This window comes from Schistocerca nitens, chromosome 5 (assembly GCF_023898315.1).
Source record: "Schistocerca nitens isolate TAMUIC-IGC-003100 chromosome 5, iqSchNite1.1, whole genome shotgun sequence".
NCBI classification, from domain to species: Eukaryota; Metazoa; Arthropoda; class Insecta; order Orthoptera; family Acrididae; genus Schistocerca; species Schistocerca nitens.
Window position 1 is genome coordinate 495348348 of NC_064618.1, and position 18483 is coordinate 495366830.

The 18483-nt window shown below is 40.7% G+C and overlaps 1 pseudogene; it reads right to left on the minus strand.

Annotated features, from left to right (window-relative positions):
• Nucleotides 1-14169: 14169 nt before the first annotated feature.
• Nucleotides 14170-14287, minus strand: LOC126261542 (5S ribosomal RNA; annotated as a pseudogene).
• Between the last annotated feature and the right edge of the window lie 4196 nt (nt 14288-18483).

Consider the following 18483-nt stretch of genomic DNA (forward strand, 5'->3'; position numbering starts at 1 on the left):
GAGAGTGTCACAGAAATGATACAGGATTTGGGATGGGCATCATTTAAAAAAAGGCGTTTTTCGTTGCGACAGAATCTTCTCACGAAATTCCAACCACCAACTTTCTCCTCCGAATGCGAAAATATTTTGTTGACACCGACCTACATAGGCAGGAACGATCACCAAGATAAAATATGGGAAATCAGAGCTCGTACGGAAAGATATAGGTGTTCATTCTTTCTGCGCGCTATACGAGATTGGAATAATAGAGAATTGTGAAGGTGGTTCGATGAACCCTCGGCCAGGCACTAAAATGTGATTTGCAGAGTATCCATGTAGATGTAGATGTAAATCTTCAGGTCTCCTGGCCGACGTGTGTACAGTCACTGGTATCCGTAGATCCGTTAATCGAAGGGATCGTGTTTTTACAAAGCAGTCTTCGATTGTATCCCTTTTTCGATTGTACAAGAGGTGGTATTTATCCTACACGTCGGTCAGGGGCCTGAAGCTGGCGCAATATAACGCCGAAACTGATAGTAACATAAAATTACATTGAAATACAGACGGTTGAAGGTGTTCTGATTTGACATTTTATACTGAACAGAGATCCGCAACCAGAACAGAGATCCGCAACCAGAACATAAATCCGCAACCATCCTGGATAAAGGTAGACTAACAGCAACTCTTACATGCCCGCAAGGAAAAGGACCAATGCGCACGGAGGTAAAACACTCTTTTCGGACCGAGCGAGGTGGCGCAGTGGTTAGCACACTGGACTCGCATTCGGAAGGACGACGGTTCAATCCCGCGTCCGGCCATCCTGATTTAGGTTTTCCGTGATTTCCCTAAATCGCTCCAGGCAAATGCCGGGATGGTTCCTTTGAAAGGGCACGGCCGACTTCCTTCCCCATCCTTCCCTAACCCTATGAGACCGATAACCTCGCTGTTTGGTCTCTTCCCCCAAACAACCCAACCCACTCTTTTCGGTAGGCGGCTGAATCCATCCCGTGGGATTTGTCAGCCAATAATGCCATATGACACTTATCTTTTTTTTACATTTATAAAAAAAAAATCCTCGGACACATGTAAAAGTACACTGATCATTCAGCGTAGCGTTATTTTGCCATTACCTTCACCGAACCCATAGACATGGTACTCGTCGATCAACTTTTCATTAATAAACCTATTCGAACTGCTGTGTATCAGTGTTAACGTAAAACTAATACTGCTGGAAAAACAAACCAAAGACCCAACCGAGCAATAAATCAAGCTTGAGGACGAACAGTGAAGTGAGCATTACTGTTGTTAACAGAATGAACGCAAGTGGGTGGAACAAGTCTATTTCCAAATAAGACACATCGCGTACACCGCCAACATTTGGATCGTTGTGCAGATACAGGGTGGTTATAATTAAACATTAGCCATTTGAGCCAGTGTAGACGCAACACTATTTCCCGTAAAGGTATCCACCATTATAGGAATCAAACAAAACGTTGATCGTCGGTAAAGCAGGTGCCAGACTGAGATTCATTGGAAGAATCCTAAGGAAATGCAATCCGAAAGCAAAGGAAGTAGGTTACAGTACACTTGTTCGGCCACTGCTTGAATATTGCTCACCAGTGTGGGATCCGTACAGATAGGGTTGATAGACGAGATAGAGAAGATCCAACGGAGAGCAGCGCGCTTCGTTACAGGATCAGTTAGTAATCGCGAAAGGGTTACGGAGATGATAGATAAACTCCAGTGGAAGACTTTGCAGGAGAGACGCTCAGTAGCTCGGTACGGGCTTTTGTTGAAGTTTCGAGAACATACCTTCACTGAGGAGTCAAGCAGTATATTGCTCCCTCCTACGTATATCTCGCGAAGAGACCATGAGGATAAAATCAGAGAGATTAGAGCCCACACAGAGGCATACCGACTATCTTTCTTTCCACGAACAATACGAGACTGGAATAGATTAAATGGTTCAAATGGCTCTGAGCACTATGGGACTCAACATCTTAGGTCATAAGTCCCCTAGAACTTAGAACTACTTAAACCTAACTAACCTAAGGACATCACACACACCCATGCCCGAGGCAGGATTCGAACCTGCGACCGTAGCAGCCCCGCGGTTCCGGACTGCAGCGCCAGAACCGCACGGCCACCGCGGCCGGCGACTGGAATAGAAGGGAGAACCGATAGAGGTACTCAGAGTACCCTCCGCCACACACCGTCAGGTGGCTTGCTGAGTATGGATGTAGATGTAGATGTAGATCCAGGATGGACTGTAATAATATTATGAAAAGGATAGCTGCTACTCATCATATAGCGAAGATGTTGAAGTGCAGATAGGCACAACAGAAAGAAAGTGAACTTTCGGCTAACAAAGCCTTCGTGGGACACACACACAAACAAACAAACACACACACACACACACGAACGTAACTTACACACATGGGAATACAGTCTCTGGCTGCTGGGGACAGACTGTGAGCAGCAGCCAAAACCTGTGGTCACGTGTGTGAGTTTCGTTTGCGTATGTGTGTGTGTGTGTGTGTGTGTGTGTTGTCTATCTCCGACGAAGTCCTTGTTGGCCGAAAGCTCACTTTCTCGCAGTCTTTTTGTTATGCCTCTCTGTCACTCAGCATCTCCGCTACATGGTGAGTGGCAACTATCCTTTTCATAATATTGCAGCTTTATAGGAATAATTTTCAGACTGTGCACTGCAGGATTTTCACCGTTAGTAGAGTTAGCGTCATGACTTGCTGTTAGGGGCCGGTACTGTTATGGCGACGTACGGTTGAAACACAAGCATCAGTTTGCGTTACAGTTGCAGACAGTCAAGATGGGTCTGGAAAAGGTGAGCAGAGGTTAAAGCTGTTTTATCAAAGCAACAGTATCAGTGCTGCTACTTTTCACGAGCATCGACGCATTACAGGAACACGGAGAGGTATTTTTTCGCACCGACGGTTGAAGAATGTGATTCGGAAGTTGGAATTAACTGGAGATTTGGAATTGCACCTAAGAGAGGACAACGGTCAGTTGTGCCACAAACTGTTGTAGTTCCTGTTGCTAGTTAGAACGCTGCACGTAATGTGCAATATTCAAGCAGTGCATGATCTGTGGCACTGCAATTCAATATTACATTTTCCACCGCACGAAAGGTGTTGCGAACAGTTCTGAAATGGTAGCGGTACAAACTTTCAGGCTGTTGTGGATGCAGATGGTTGTCGCACTGAGCAACATTTGTAATCTGGAACGAAAACATAGTACGCAATTAACAAATGTTATCCTCTCATGTGGAAATTAAGATGTTTTTCTTTCAATGGTTTATTCTTTATTTTTCTTCCGAATGTATTTACAAACGTTTCCTCGAAGTTTCCCAGTGCTAAGATCACTCGTTCTTCATGGTGGCCATCTCAAATAGCGAACGTTTAATTATAACCACCCTGTATTTTCAGACACAAAGATAAATTGGGGTAAGGAATCAAACGAAATGCAATTACGACTGGAGAAGACGAGTCCTCAACAAGAGGAGGATCCGACACGTGGGTCGCCGATCTTGATCAACATTTGCAACAATGTTCTGTATTGAAAGTAAAGAGACACGTTTTTCGACTTTTTGTTAGACATTCCCTAGTTTTTGAAAAAAAAAATCGAGGTCAGAGTTAATGACAACCAGTTGTCCACGCCTGTCTTTCAAGCTACGCTTTTATGCATCCAAACTGATATCTGAAATATCTGTGTTTAGGAACGTGAATGTGATATGTTTTCCACGAACGATGTACAGTACTTGAAAACATGTCAATGCAGCGAGATTTCGTTCGTGTGTTGCGAGAAATATTTGTTTTGCCTATTTCTATGATGAGTTTCATCTCGATGATTACGAGAACGCTCACAAATACAGGATCAATTACGATAAGGCAATAAATATTCTTTAGGAGTATTTTTTTGCTATGCATCAGAATAAAAATAGCTGTCATTACATTAATATACTTATTTGATTATTACTCACACCTCAGCATGTTTTACTTAAAAAAAAAGACAAGTATTACGAGTAATAGAATATCATCAGATACACCGAAAAAAATGTCGTATGGAAAAAAAGCCACCGCGACCACCAGTCTGGTAGTCTAATGCCATGACCATTCTTTTTAACTTTTTTATTTTTTTTATGGCCGCTCGACCGCGGACCTCGCTCTGATAGACAAGTAGAATGAGAGGTGCCCAAGCTACAGCATGAAAACACAGCAACTTTAATAACTCGAATACTACTAACTTTGGACCCCATATTATATTACTAAGAAATGTGTGCTTTTAGACAATCTTTCGATCTACAGCATTGAAAAGATGCTTTTCCGACATCAATTTTGACACCGATCTTTTTTTATTTTTTATTTATTTTTTTTTCTTTGGAAAAACTAGGGAATGTCTAGCAAAACACGTGTGATTTTATTTTGCAATTAGAGAGTCCTTCCAAAACTTGGTCAAAATAGGTGGCTCATATATCAGACCCTCCCCTTACAAGATCAAAATACGAGAAAATATACCTGAACAAGCACCGTAACTTCCCTGGTTGAGTTTCGATTCACAACGCACATGTGACAGAGGTCTTGTGCGTATCAACAGCTAACCTAAAAAGTTAAATAATCGGTCCCAGAGAATATATCTCCCGGAAATCAAGCCCACTGCCATTTCGTTTCGCAGTATGTCACTACCTTGTGAAAGCCTATTCAGCACGTTCCAACAACCAAATGTTAGTGATGAATCTATATTCTCTCCATCACAAGAGTAAACCTGATGTAAACATTACGCCATGTATTCTTCCGCATTTGCTTCAATCTCAATAGATTTCGTTTCATGCGGAGCGGAAGCCAAGCTGTGACCAGTACAGCCAAGTACGATCATAAGAATACTTTTTATGCTGTTACACGCACATGGACCGAGCGATAATGCGAAACAACGGCTCTACAGTCGCATTTAACTGTGACAGCACTGGCCAGACAGCGGTCCAACTAACCTGCAATGGTGAAAGCAGTTCCCGTTCTGAAGTAAAAAGAGACGAGCAAAGAAACAACGTAGCTTCGAATGTTTGACCATCCATCGCGTTTGTGTTTGTTTACATCATGTTTATTCTTATGATGAACGGAGTATAGGAATATATTACAAGATGAAACTAATTGCAGTGCTCACAAAGCCGTTTAGCGAGTCTTTCTTCCCGTGTTCCATAAGTGAATGTAAAGGAGAAAACGCCATATTAACTGCTACAACAGGAAGTAGCCTCTGCCCCATGTACTTCACAAAGCTTTCCTCAATATGGATGTAGATGGAGACGTAGTAGGCCTACTTCCCCCCCCCCCCCCCCATGCAAATCTATATGCTAACACCATTTCTTCCTGAAGTTAACTTAGATATCACGTCGTTCTTCTGATAGTTGACGTTAAGGGTACATTCCCCGCAGATAGCCCTAATGAAACAATCAACGTAAATCCTTTTGCAAATTATTTATTGAATCTTGGACAACATTTTCGATTTCTTTTTTACGAAATTCAGTCACCATTAAATCCCCCATCCGAGGAGAAAGTTGCTCTGTCCAAATGACGAAGTCCTGAATCTGCAAATCTTATCTGAAATTTAAAAAAAAAATCATAACATTGAGGATATTGCGCACTGAGTAATAACAGTTTTTTTGACTTGAAAAAATAATACAATGGCGGACGTTTGAAACAAAGATATGATGTGTTTTGGTCCCGTTTTTTGCATAAATTAAAGCTGAGACGCCGATACACTGTATATCTAGCTGACGGAATGGGTTGCGGGCAGATTAATTATACGTAATCTTTCTGAAATTGGCTGAATTACTCCTCGAGAATCTCTCAAATGAGTAATCGGATATTTTTTAATTTTAATTTACTCGTTAGTTATTGTAAAACAAAACGTGACCAAACACGTACCACAAAATTACATCTTTGTTTTAAAGTTCCGCCATTTTCTTATTTTTTTAAAATTTCAAGAAATTGCTATTAATCCGTGTGCAATATCTTATATAGCAAGAAAATGTTGGTTTTCTGTTATTTCAGATAATATTTGCAGACTACAGGGCTTCCGCCATGCACACACCTCATTTTGGACAGAGAAACTTTAACTCCTCGGATGGGGGAATTTAATGATGACTGAATTTCTTGAAAAAATCAGAAAATGTTGACCAAGACTCGATAAATAAAGTGCAAAAAGATTTATGTTGATTATTCACCAACACATCCGAAATGAAATTCATATACTTCTTCACAAGAAAATCGTGTTTCAGTTTTCACTGTTTCAAAGTTAACTTTCCACAAATATAAACACAAGTACTAGGAATTTCTTTGGAATTAGCACAGAACACAAACCACAATCATTCACGAACTTAGAACCATAAGCAATCTCTTCTAACAGCTGTCAGAGCCCTCAATACTGAAATGCAAGTTACAAAAAAGTACTTCATTCTTCATGTTTAAGTATGACTCATCGGCAGTTCTGCAAAACCACCTTCGTTTCCTGGAGGTATATTTCTGAACTGAGGACCATATCTAGTAAGTCTTTGCCCATATTTTAATTATTATTCAATAATTAAATCTGTAGGATATTTAAATTAACCTTTAGAAGAATAAGCTTATACAGCGTTCACAAGGATTTCGATCGATGGAGGGTGGCGTGACAGAAGAAAACTGCCCGACAGTGAAAACCTGATGTATTCAGCACCCATGACTACACCAAGAACACCATTCACGTGCTTTGTAACAAAAGTTTTAATGACTAGTTAAATAAGTCTGCAGAAGCAAAGTATGTAATTAACCATTTAGAAAGATACAGTGGGTCTAATTCGAGCAGTATTTAGTCATTAGCGAAAACAACATGAGGGTAAATAAATTTCTACGAAGATAGCACTTTTGCAAAAGTGGAGTACGGAGATACCAAACCTAGTAAAAGAAAGAGTAGGTTCAGGAAACCGCAAAGGCTGAAGGTGAATCCAAGCTTTTTAGACTACGAAACCCTTGCTTGCAATGAGGGAGAAACCTGTTGACTTCAATGTAGGTAGAAAGGAACAGTAAACGGCAACAAACACTGTTGATGTTTTGTCAATTAAAGCGAAACGCGTCTAGCGTAACACTCTCTTAAAGAGCAAAGCGCTTCAGAAAGGAATCGTCCAACTAGTAAGTTTTACTTTATAGAGCAGCTGCTGCATAAGATGGCAGAAGAAACAGACGTATCAAAGGAAGAACATGCTGGCAACAGGTACAAACATTCATGTATATCGGAAATCGGAAAAGAGAGGAGACTTTTTCTGTGTCAAAGAAGAAGGGGATACAGTGTTCGGTTTAATGAATGAATTGGGAATTGAATATAAAAAGCAGGAATGGAAACTGTTTATAGATTCCTCTAAAGTAGTTTAATTAGTTTAATAATTTTTGCGCCTCACATAGTTCGGCCGTATACATACTGAAACTGATCAAGTGATCAACGTGTTCTTACTCTGGCTTTCATTAAGTGGGTAAGGGGGAGATGATCACTGCCCAGGTTCTGAACATAGCTAGAATTACGAAGAAGTTTCACATAGAATCATTCACTATTGCAAACGCTGATTTATGTTGACTATCTCGAAATTAACTACAAATACGTTTAAAAGTGAAATTCGTCGTGTTATGAAGTTTAGCTTTTCTGGATAAAAGAATGTTACGCAACACACCCATAGTGCCATGTCACACAGTAAAACGTTACAAAACGGTGGGGAAAGACTGATCTACATCATGCTAAATGTTAGCCGCTGAAGCTGACACTTGCGTATAAGGATGGGTTAAACATTATAACATGCATGATGATTATATAGAAATCGGTTGAAGCCATCCACAACTGTATCTTAAAAACATCACTAACAGAGCTAGATCACCACTCACCTTAATTGAAACGAGTAGCTGTCGGAATTCAGGAGTATTCTCGTTGCTACAGTGTACTGTTCAGCGGACTCCATCGTTTGTTCCAGGTTATAAACCAACGGTTTGTAGGTGAGCTTCGTTAACAATGTAAAGCAAATAACCTCTGTCGATAATGTTGTGGGACAAGAGGAGAAAAGAACATGTGAATAAAACCCTTGACTGATTCGTATTACGTAAAATGTCGTTTAATGAACTACAATTACGATTAATGTATTCTTGAAAGACTCGGAAATACAATTTAACAATACATTATCTTCATAGCTTTGAAAATATAGCGCGTAATCCTAAATTAGGTTTCCTAATCGGTACTCATTTTCAGTACAAAAATGCTAACTAGCGTATCGTAGAGATTGCATCGAATTATCAAATACTGAAGCCAATGAAAGCATTACTTACAGGGTGTACATAAAGTCCGGCAACAATTTCAATTATTTGTTGCACGAGAACCAAACATTGTACAGATATCATACATATGGAATTTGAAGAGAAACCCTGAAAGTTTTCTTTCATGTATACCGCCACAGAGTAGTTTTGTAATTTGCCGATAGTCATCGCTAGACGCAAACACGGCGAGTTTTGGCCTCCCCGATCGCCAGATCTCACTCCGTGATTTTTTTCTGTGGGGACTTATTAAAAATCTACCACGTGGTGTAGCAGAGCTCCGGGAGAGAAGCGGGAAGCGACTGCCACAGTCGACGATGCCATGGTAGGACGGGTATGGCAAGAATTCGATTACCGTATTGACGTCTGCCGGGTCACTCATGGTTCACATATCGAATGTTTGTAAAAAAAAACTTTCAGAGGCTCTCTTCAGATTGCAATATGTATGACTTCTGTACAATGTTTAGTTCTTGTGCACTAAATAATTGAAAGTGTTCCCAGGCTTTATGTTCACTCTGTACATGTAAACGTGTTGTAAGTCTAATCTCTGAAATATCTCCATGGCTGGAACAGTCACCTACTGCATTTATGAGAAGACGGTGTAGATGTAGACAACAGCATCCACGAAGCACTTTTTTGTATAACAATATGCCTCACTGAATGCCTCAAGCGTTCGAAAGCGCCATCTGAAAGAGCTTCGTGATCTACTTCAGTATGCCGATAGCTTGAATATCTTACAGTCTGCAGTAGCGTATTCTTTAATCTCTTTCCAAAGAGGTTCTACATTACTAAAGTTGCAAAGATAAGACCCTCCGCACACGGAACGACTCAAAAGCAAATTGTTACCTATGTGCGCTGGTAACGGGTCGGCAGTGAATCACTTCCCGTGTAGTCGAATAGGTAACCGCAGGCGACGCGACTGCATAGTGAATCTTGCAACGCTTTGCCAACCAGTTGCCAGCGACTCCGCGCCCGCGTTGCCAAGAGACCAGAGTTGCGACCTGTCTTCGAACACGGCCGTGCATGGTTTAATTTGAAGATGAACATGCAGGTTGTGAACATTAGCTTTGGGCGAGAAGTCGAAAATCATTCCATTTTACCCAATTACAGCCCCCAGGCTACTGTAGGGGAGTTTTGACGGAGAAAATGGGGTATGACGTGGGAAAAGAATTTCATATGACTTTATATCTATTGTTTAAAATAAAATTTCCAGCACGAAAATGAAAGCAAATGTATAAAAACTTGTAATTCATACGGATAGCATTCTTTTGTGTCACTAGCAGCCTTTGTCAGTCTGTAAAATGACGTTGTCATGTGGAAACGAACAGTGAAAAAGCAGGAAATCTCTGATAAGTGTAAATACAGCGGTGTCCACACGCAAAAGATTTAACGAACACAAAAGATCATTACCACATTTCCTTGTACATAAATCTCAGTATATATGAGTTTTCAGAATTAAAGTAACGACATGTTATGGTTATGGCAAAAGAAATCAACTGCGCCAAATCACTGTAGCACTAATTCGTCGTTCTGTAAAAAGCTGTGAATTCCGAACCTGTCTGTTACAGCTCCTTGGGTGCTACATAAAGCCTGCAGTTTACATTTCTTTGGATGTACCGGTACGGCTGAATCCAGAAATTTCTTCGTTATCTTATTCGTTTGTAATAATAATAACAAAGAACCACATCTTCCTCTGAACTTGAATCTGTGCTCGAGATGCTGCGTGCAACCAAATCTTGCTCGGGTGCAACAAAGAATACTCCCTTTGCTTCACGCTCGTACACAGTAGCTGCAGTTTCTCATTTCTGAGCCGCCTCGTGTGCGGAACTGGGTTGCCAGCTAGTCGGCAACCAGTTGCCCTTTGCGTTCCTTTTCAGTCGTTTCGTATGCGGACGGCCTAAACGGTAACCTGAAGATCGCAGCCTTTGCCACCTCAAAAGTTTACCAGTGTTCAGCGTTACTTTCAAATTATACATTTTTTTAAAAGTGATTCGAACTTAGCTGCAGTAAGTTCCTAACCGGTTGATTTTTCTGTCAGTTATTGTATTATAGTTTCCTTTCTATAAGATTTTATTAGGCTAAGTTAAACCTTGATGATAAGAAATGAAGTATTGTCGTTAATTATAACCGCAGAGGGCTCTAATTTAGTCAGATCACTCGAACTTTTTAAACACTTCACGATATAAGATTTTTTCTGTCAGTGCGCACTTAAACTTTCTTATGTTAACTCTATTCTCATCAAGGTACTTAATCTAAGCCGGCCGGAGTGGCCGTGCGGTTCTAGGCGCTACAGTCTGGAGCCGAGAGACCGCTACGGTCGCAGGTTCGAATCCTGCTTCGGGCATGCATGTGTGTGATGTCCTTAGGTTAGTTAAGTTTAATTATTTCTAAGTTCTAGGCGACTGATCATCTCAGAAGTTAAGTCGCATAGTTCTCAGAGCCGTTTGAACCATTTGAAATTAATCTAAAGGGCTCTACACATGCACCAATTTTTAGGCCCACCGACCAAGTGATTGTGTGCTGGGCTTTTGGGCGACTGTCAGACTGATATTCCTTTTTGGACAGACAGTTGAGCAGGAAGATGTTCTTTTCACTCGACTCTTGCTATAACGTACCTTTCGTAAAACTCGGGGCTCACGAGAAATACGGGCCCTGCAACGAACTTGTGACGTTACATTAGTCGGCTTGTCCGCCGCACTTCACGAACGCTCGGCTCCGTGCTGGGGCCATGGGAAATCAATATACAATGGAGAAGGTATCCAATAAAGGTCTTAACTTGGTCGTGTGCCGTCGAGAGCCTGTATGCATTTCAACGTGCAGGCTAAGAATTATTAAACTGGTCTGAAATACTTACTCGCTTCCCGCTGGCGCTAGTAAGACCTGCAGTGTCATGTGCTGTGACGTACGGCTCCGGCCTGTCCTTCTCGTGGGCCTCGCATAACACTCGACTCGATTACTAAACTCGATAGCAGTCGGTAAATGAAGGACTTTGGAGACTCCGTATTGTATTCATATAGTGTTTGCGACTACCGAGTTTACACCCGGTGCGGTGGTTGGAGGGAGTGACTGTTAAGGCGTTTTCCATTATGATCGCACCCATCGGCCACCGCACGGAATGTGGTTTCTACAAATAGTGTTTCGTTGTTTGCGTACTATAAGTTACGTGTTATGAAAGTATGCCATTTCAGCGTAACAGTGCATTGAAGACTTATTAGAAACACGTCACTCTTAGTACAGTTTTTTGTAATGAAATGTCAGTCACTGACATGTCGGTGGTATCAGCTTTCAGGACAACGTAAGATGAAATATAAAAGTCCAAAGTCTCATGAATGCACCGCCATGTACTGAGCCGTAGGATGGAGTTACAGAGCTGAAGGTAGTAGATTTGCATCTTGTTGTACTCTAATATTTTTTTACTTTCACGTTTGTAATAGATTCTGGGACTTTGTTATCAATTTAATAAAAGTATGTTTTGCAACATTGAACGTTATTTACTTATAGCAGCGATTTTTCTCATGAGGGAGTATCTTCGATTTGGTGACATCAGTCTGATTACAAAACGAAAAATTAAACTGCTGGGTTGTCACAAATATTTGGTTGTTTGTTTCCGAATATATCGCGATTTCTGAGAGTGTGGTTTTTCAGGAACCAAAGAGTACAGCTTATATTGTTGAAAGTGAAATGAGGAACAGACTTCCAAGATATCCACCGAGTGAGATACAAAGGTATATTTCATCCAAAAAAGTTGTTATTTACAAGTAAATAGTGTTTCATTGAAAGTTTTTTATATACTTCCTGTAGTGTATACTCTTGTTGCATAAGTAAATATTTAGCATTCCTGTTATGCTTTTTCTTAAAAACAACTCGCTATTTGAAAACCTGATAGTCGAAGATAGATTTTGCCTGATACATAAACATCGAAAGTTCTATTTAAATTTCGTTAATAGTGTAAATGTCTTCAAAACACGACAGATTCTCTTTTCGGTAGCATTTACTCGCACTATGAAAGTGTGATTAAATGTTTCTAAATCATATCTAAACGCGTCATATTATTTACATAGACACGATCTAGACATAATTTTTCCAAGTTGCAAACCCTTAAAAACCTAACCAAACAATCTTGGTAGCGTGATTTCTCTAAAGTAAATGGACTACTGTACTATACTATCTTATTCTTCCATCTTCATTTTCATAAATTAGTCCAAAACAGTAGCTACAGCACAAAATACTTAAGTGTAGGTTTTTTTTACAGATATCCTAACTCGCGTCCTTAATAAACTTAATACATTCTTTAAAATTGAATTTAATTCTTATTTCGATACTGACCAGGAGTGAGAATTGAGAGAGCCGTTAACGGGTAGTGAGTAGGGGAATTTGCTGCCATTCAGGAAATATTTTCACTGAAGGGGATGCATTGGGGAGAACATTGAGAAAAGAGAACTGCAGAGTATGCAGCAGAAATATTTCCATTGAGAAGCAGAATGGGAAAATCTGTGCACTTAGGTGCAGCTGGAGGAAACAAGTAAGCAGCTGATCAGGAGCAAGGGAGGTGGAGGGGAGAAGCGTGATTGGGAACTTTCAGTCAGTAGGAAGGCAGGGAGTCAGAGAACTGGATCAGATAGTTTTACTATCAACTCTAAAAACAAATAGCTACCACTGTCAGAGTTATATATAGAAGATAAAAATAGGAGCAGAAAATCTGCAACATACTTCATCCTAGACTGGAAAGCCTATAAATGAGCAAAATGTTAGGAAGAAGAATTCTGGTATGTCCCTGCTGGTCAATAGTGCATCAGGGGTAACTATAATGATCGCATCAGTAATCTATCATGTGACCACAAATATGAACAGCGAAAAGCGTGGTGTAGTCGGAAAACAACTTCGACTATCAGACCTTTTATGCCAAATAACAACAATAAACTTTGGTATGGAAAGAATCGCTAAACTCCTGGCATAAAAAAGATAGTTATCAGAAATCAAAATATAAAATTTTTCAAGGGAACCACAGAACCAAAGTTGGGATGAAGTGTACAGAAAAACCGAAGTAAATCAGAAATTCTCAACATTATTTAAATTAAACTTCAGAAAGGTGTTTCTGAAAGTACAAATAACAATATCAATATCTCACAAAAACAAATGGATAACAGCAGGCACTAAAAAGTCCTCCGAAACCCTTAAGTACCTCAGTATCCTGGAAAAGACTCGTAAGGAGCCAGAGCTCTCAAATTTCTATGGTAGGTACAAAAAGATTTATAGGAAAGTGCTGATTGCTGCAAAAAAGTCATTTAATGGCAACATAATATACAACGACAATAAAAGCAAATCAATCTGGGAAGTCATTAAAAAGGAAACAAGCAGAGACAAACAGAGCTATGATAACATACTGGTAAGGGAGGGGGATAATCCACACATGTAGCAAGCTATGTGAATGAACATTTTTCAAGTGTTGCAGAGACATTACAATTGAAATTCTCAAAAATTAACATATCACCTTAAAATAATTAAGCACTAAGTACAATGATGATGTTACCAAGCACAGAGAATGAAGTCAGTAAAACTGTACAAAACACACAACATAAAAAGTCTGTAAATGAAGTACCAGTGTGGGGTGCAGAAACAATGCATATGGAATGCACAAGGTCCTTTACAATTAAACTCCGCCCAAACAGGCCATGAAGGCCCAATGGCACCACCAGCCACTGTGCCATCCTCAGCTCACAGGCATCACTTGATGCAGATATAGACAGGCATGTGGTCAGCACACCACTCTCTCAGCCATATGTCAGACTGGAGCCACTACTTCTCAATGAAGTAGCTCCTCAGTTTGCCTCGCAAGGGCTGAGTGCACCCCACTTGCCTACAGCATTCGGCAGACCAGATGGTCACCCATCCAAGTGCTAGCCCAGCCCAACAGTGCTCAACTTCGGTGATCTGATGGGAACTGGTGTTACCACTGTGGCAAGGGTGTTGGCATACAAGCTCCTTTAAGAAACATAATAAGTTAATTATTTAGATCGTGGAAATTTCCAGAAGATTTAAAACAGGCAAGGCTTGTACCTTTGCTAAAGAAAGGTAATGCAGAGGACATAGAAAGCCACCAGCCCATGTCACTGTTTTTATTGTTTTCAAAAACAACAGTATTAATAATGAAAGATAGATTAATGAAATATTTAAATAATTACAGCCACTTAAGTGGATCAGAGTTTGATTTCCAAATGGGTAGAAGTAGAGAATCGTAGTAGAATACACATCAGTGGTACTTGAAGCTCTCAACAGTGAGAGATCTTTCTTAGGCTTTTTATAAGGTTGACTGTGAGATTCCACTAAATATGCTTGCAGCTTTGGGAAGAAGAAGCACAGCTTGTGAGTGTTTCTGAAAATTCCTAGCAGACAGACTGTAGTGAGTAGAGGTAGCACATACCTTAATGAGTATAAACTTTTAGTAAAACACTTACCGGCAGGAAAATACCTTAATATAGGTGTTCCTCAGGGTGACATGTTGGGGCCAATACTGTTTCTGATACACATCAATGACTTTCCCGGTAGTGTGAGTCATGGAGAAAACATTCTCTTTGCTGATGACAGCAACGCTATAGTCACTAATAAAAGAAGAGGTATACTAGTAGAAACCCTCAAGGAACTTTACAGTTGGTCAATATGCAATAAAGTCACATGAAATATAAAGAAAACAAATGTCATTAATTTCAGTTTGAAGAGAAAAAATGATACTATTAAATTAAACAGAGATGGGACCTCTATAAAACTGTGCAACAAATACAGAGTTTCTAGCAATGAGTATTGATTCTCAGTTGAAGTAGCGTGAATACCCAAAGATACTTGTAAACAGAATGTCATCAGCATGTTATGTCCTTGGAAATCTATCACCAGTTTTTAACAGCCAGTGTCTTTCAGTTCATATTATATATATGCACACACAGTTCTTAGCTACAGAATTTTTTTTGGGTGGGTGTAGGGGGGGGGGGGACAAATGCACAAAACATGAACACGGTTTTCAAACTACTGTAAAGGGCTATATGAATAATAATAAAAACTAGTAATCAGGCTCGTTGTAAATATATGTTCAGAACTCTGGGGATTTTACCTACTCCATTGAGATAAACAAAGAACAAGGATCAGGATTAATTTAAGGAAAACATGTGGAACGGTGGCCCAACTTGGTGTCACTTCTCATTCCCAAACAAATATTTTTATTTAATAACAATTCCATCATGAGCCAGCTGTCAGTTATCAAGATTTTTGCAAAATACAAATACATACAAATAGTTAAAATTTTAAAATTAAATTCACCATGAATAACAACATTTATACATAAAATTACAAATAGTACTCAAAATATGTCAATTGTGCAACACAATGGTGGCCCGATTACAAACAATTAGATCACAACTGTGGACTAAAACATTAAATAAAAGGCTTACAGCTCCACTGGTTATTCTGCTCTTAAATAGACAAGATACAGCCAAGTGGCCTGCAGGCTACCCACATGTAGTACTTCACTGATTGGCCACAAGCCTGTTCCACATGAATCACGTTAAGTACTTAAATAAAGTGCCGGGCACCTAAAACACAATTAAAATGATGATGACAATTAAAGCGTTAATTTATTTTAAAGATTTCATGAAACTCAGTGCTCAGTTTGCCCAAAGACTTTCATCACATGCCCACCGGCGACATCCCTGCTGTGGTATGATAAGAAAATAATTACAACAACCTACTCAACTTGAGGCTAGGACAGAAGAACCACAGAATCGCACACAACCTGCCAACACTTAGGCCTCGTGTGATGACGGGAAAGCCACTGAAGCAGAAGGAAAATGCATCCTGGAGCGGACCAGCAGAACAGCAACATGTCAGTCGCTGCTGATACAAGGCTGTCAACATATACCAAACAACAAATAGCAAAATAAGTTTGATAAAAATTAACATACACAGTAATACTTAAATGGGCAATGAAAGATTCAACTATTAAACAGTATGAGAGCAACCCACTCATAACATTGCAAGTTAGCCTTTCCAGAAGTAAAACGCAGCAATGTACAAGATCATTTAAAAGAATAATTACATAATAATTCAAACAAGATTTAAAAGGTCAAGGTATACCTTTATTGGGGCCTCTAAGGGCTAACAGACACTGTATTTGGGATACACACCAAATGGTAGATGGCCAGTTAAACTGTACATCCAATAACCTGAATGGCTCCTCAACATGGAGTAAAAGAGCGTGCAAATACAAGTACGCACACACACATGGCCCACATGTGCATACCTTTAGGCTGTGTGTACACAACTTAAGTTACAGGCCAAATCCAATAACTTGCCCCAGGAAGGGCCATGACATCTACAACAAACAGAACTTACAATCAGTAGCATCAAATACTCAAGAATAACAAACCATGATTTCAAGTACAAGATTAAAATTGCAAAATACTAGCTTGGCACATACAGAAGCCTCCAGATTGAGAAACACGGCTCCAAAGGGGTCACTGAAGGCATAAAGAAACCGAATTCCTGGCCAGCTCACACCAGTCAGAATTAACACCAAATTCCTGGCCAGATCACACCAGTCAGAATTAACAATCTTTAAGTCTAGCACATACTAAACTGTCTTCAAAGATAATTTCGAACAAATGCCAAGGAGGCCAATAGCTTCGGACTCCAGGTAGGCTCCGGATAATACTGCCCCGCTCCTCATAGCTGCTAATAAGTTGTTCAATAGTCCGCCTGCTTAGCTGGGTGGTAACTTGCTCGCCTCCCATGCAAGCAGGCCTGTGTTCGATTTTCGGCCGGGTTGGAGATTTTCTCTGCTCATGGACTGGGTGTTATGTTGTCCTCATCATCATTTCATCCTCATCACCTGCCCGCAAGTCGCCAAATGTTTGAAGTAGGATATCAAGCATATTTTTGGTCTGCCTGATCATTCTGTGTTGGCCAGAGTACGGCAGTTGCCAGGTTGGGCAGAAAGTATCAACCCTCAGCATTATGTAATATAGTCCTTTAGACCTTGATGGGATGGATGAGGATTTTGTGTGAACAATGTGCTTGCAGAATTAGCATTTTGAGATGAGCAATTTGCTGCTTCATCTTCCGGATGACGATAGTGTAATGGCCGAGACACCGACACCCCAGCAACTGTACTCAGGCTGCAGTTACCAGCCAATGACCTGCCAGCTCAGGAGCGTCAGCAGACATGGCTTCCGCAGCCAGCGCTTCTACGTGACGAACATCACATGGAATTCCGCCACATGATCGACCGACCTAACAATTACGCCACACCACGCCATTGACTCCATTCCAGATGTTTCGATTCGGCGTCGACACAGGGTGTCTTCCGCAACTGTCAGCATTTGGAAATGGGATTGAAGCCACCAGTACCAGACTGCCAGAAAGTCGTCACTAATAAGCCATCTGATGACGCACAGCCTGTGTCAGTCATTGCTGTATCTATGATTCCGACTCCGCCAGGATGTGAACCAACGAGTGAATGTTCAGTCCGGGGCATGAGCTCACTGCCACAGCGCCACCCCGCAGCCGTCAGTCGCCATCCGAAAAAAATGTTGTGGTATCCAGGCCGCCGCTACCTTATACGGGAAACGCCTGCCTCGGCACGGCTGAGGATAACCTCCCAACGTCTGCAGTCTGTCTATTTCAGATGTGCTGAACCATGTCTGTTCTTGTTCATCAATAAAGTGTTCTGTCAACCACTTGGCTGCCTTCTTTGCCTGCTCCATCGCCAACTTCCAGCAGAGAGCCACTCGCCCATTCCTACCCTGCTATAAATCTCATTACAATAATGGTATCAGGATACCCTCTGGATGTGGAAAAGGTCGTCCAACGGAGCATGGAAGAGAAGGAGGTGTAGTAGCAGTGGCGTTCAGTGTAAGTTTTCAAGTAGGTGTTGGACCTGTCTCGCTGTGTTCGTCCTTTCCTTTCTGTTTGGTTATACTATACGCTTGTGGTGATAGTTCTGAACGAAACGGCTGTCCATGAGAAAGCAACAACCCCAGGAGACAATTCAGCATCTACAAAATGTGGTAGCTAAGGTTAGAGCTGATAATGAAGTTTTGTGTAGAGAAGTGAACCGGTTCATGATTGGGCACGTCTTCACCTACACACTTGATGTTGGTATGGCCTCATTGCTGACACCATT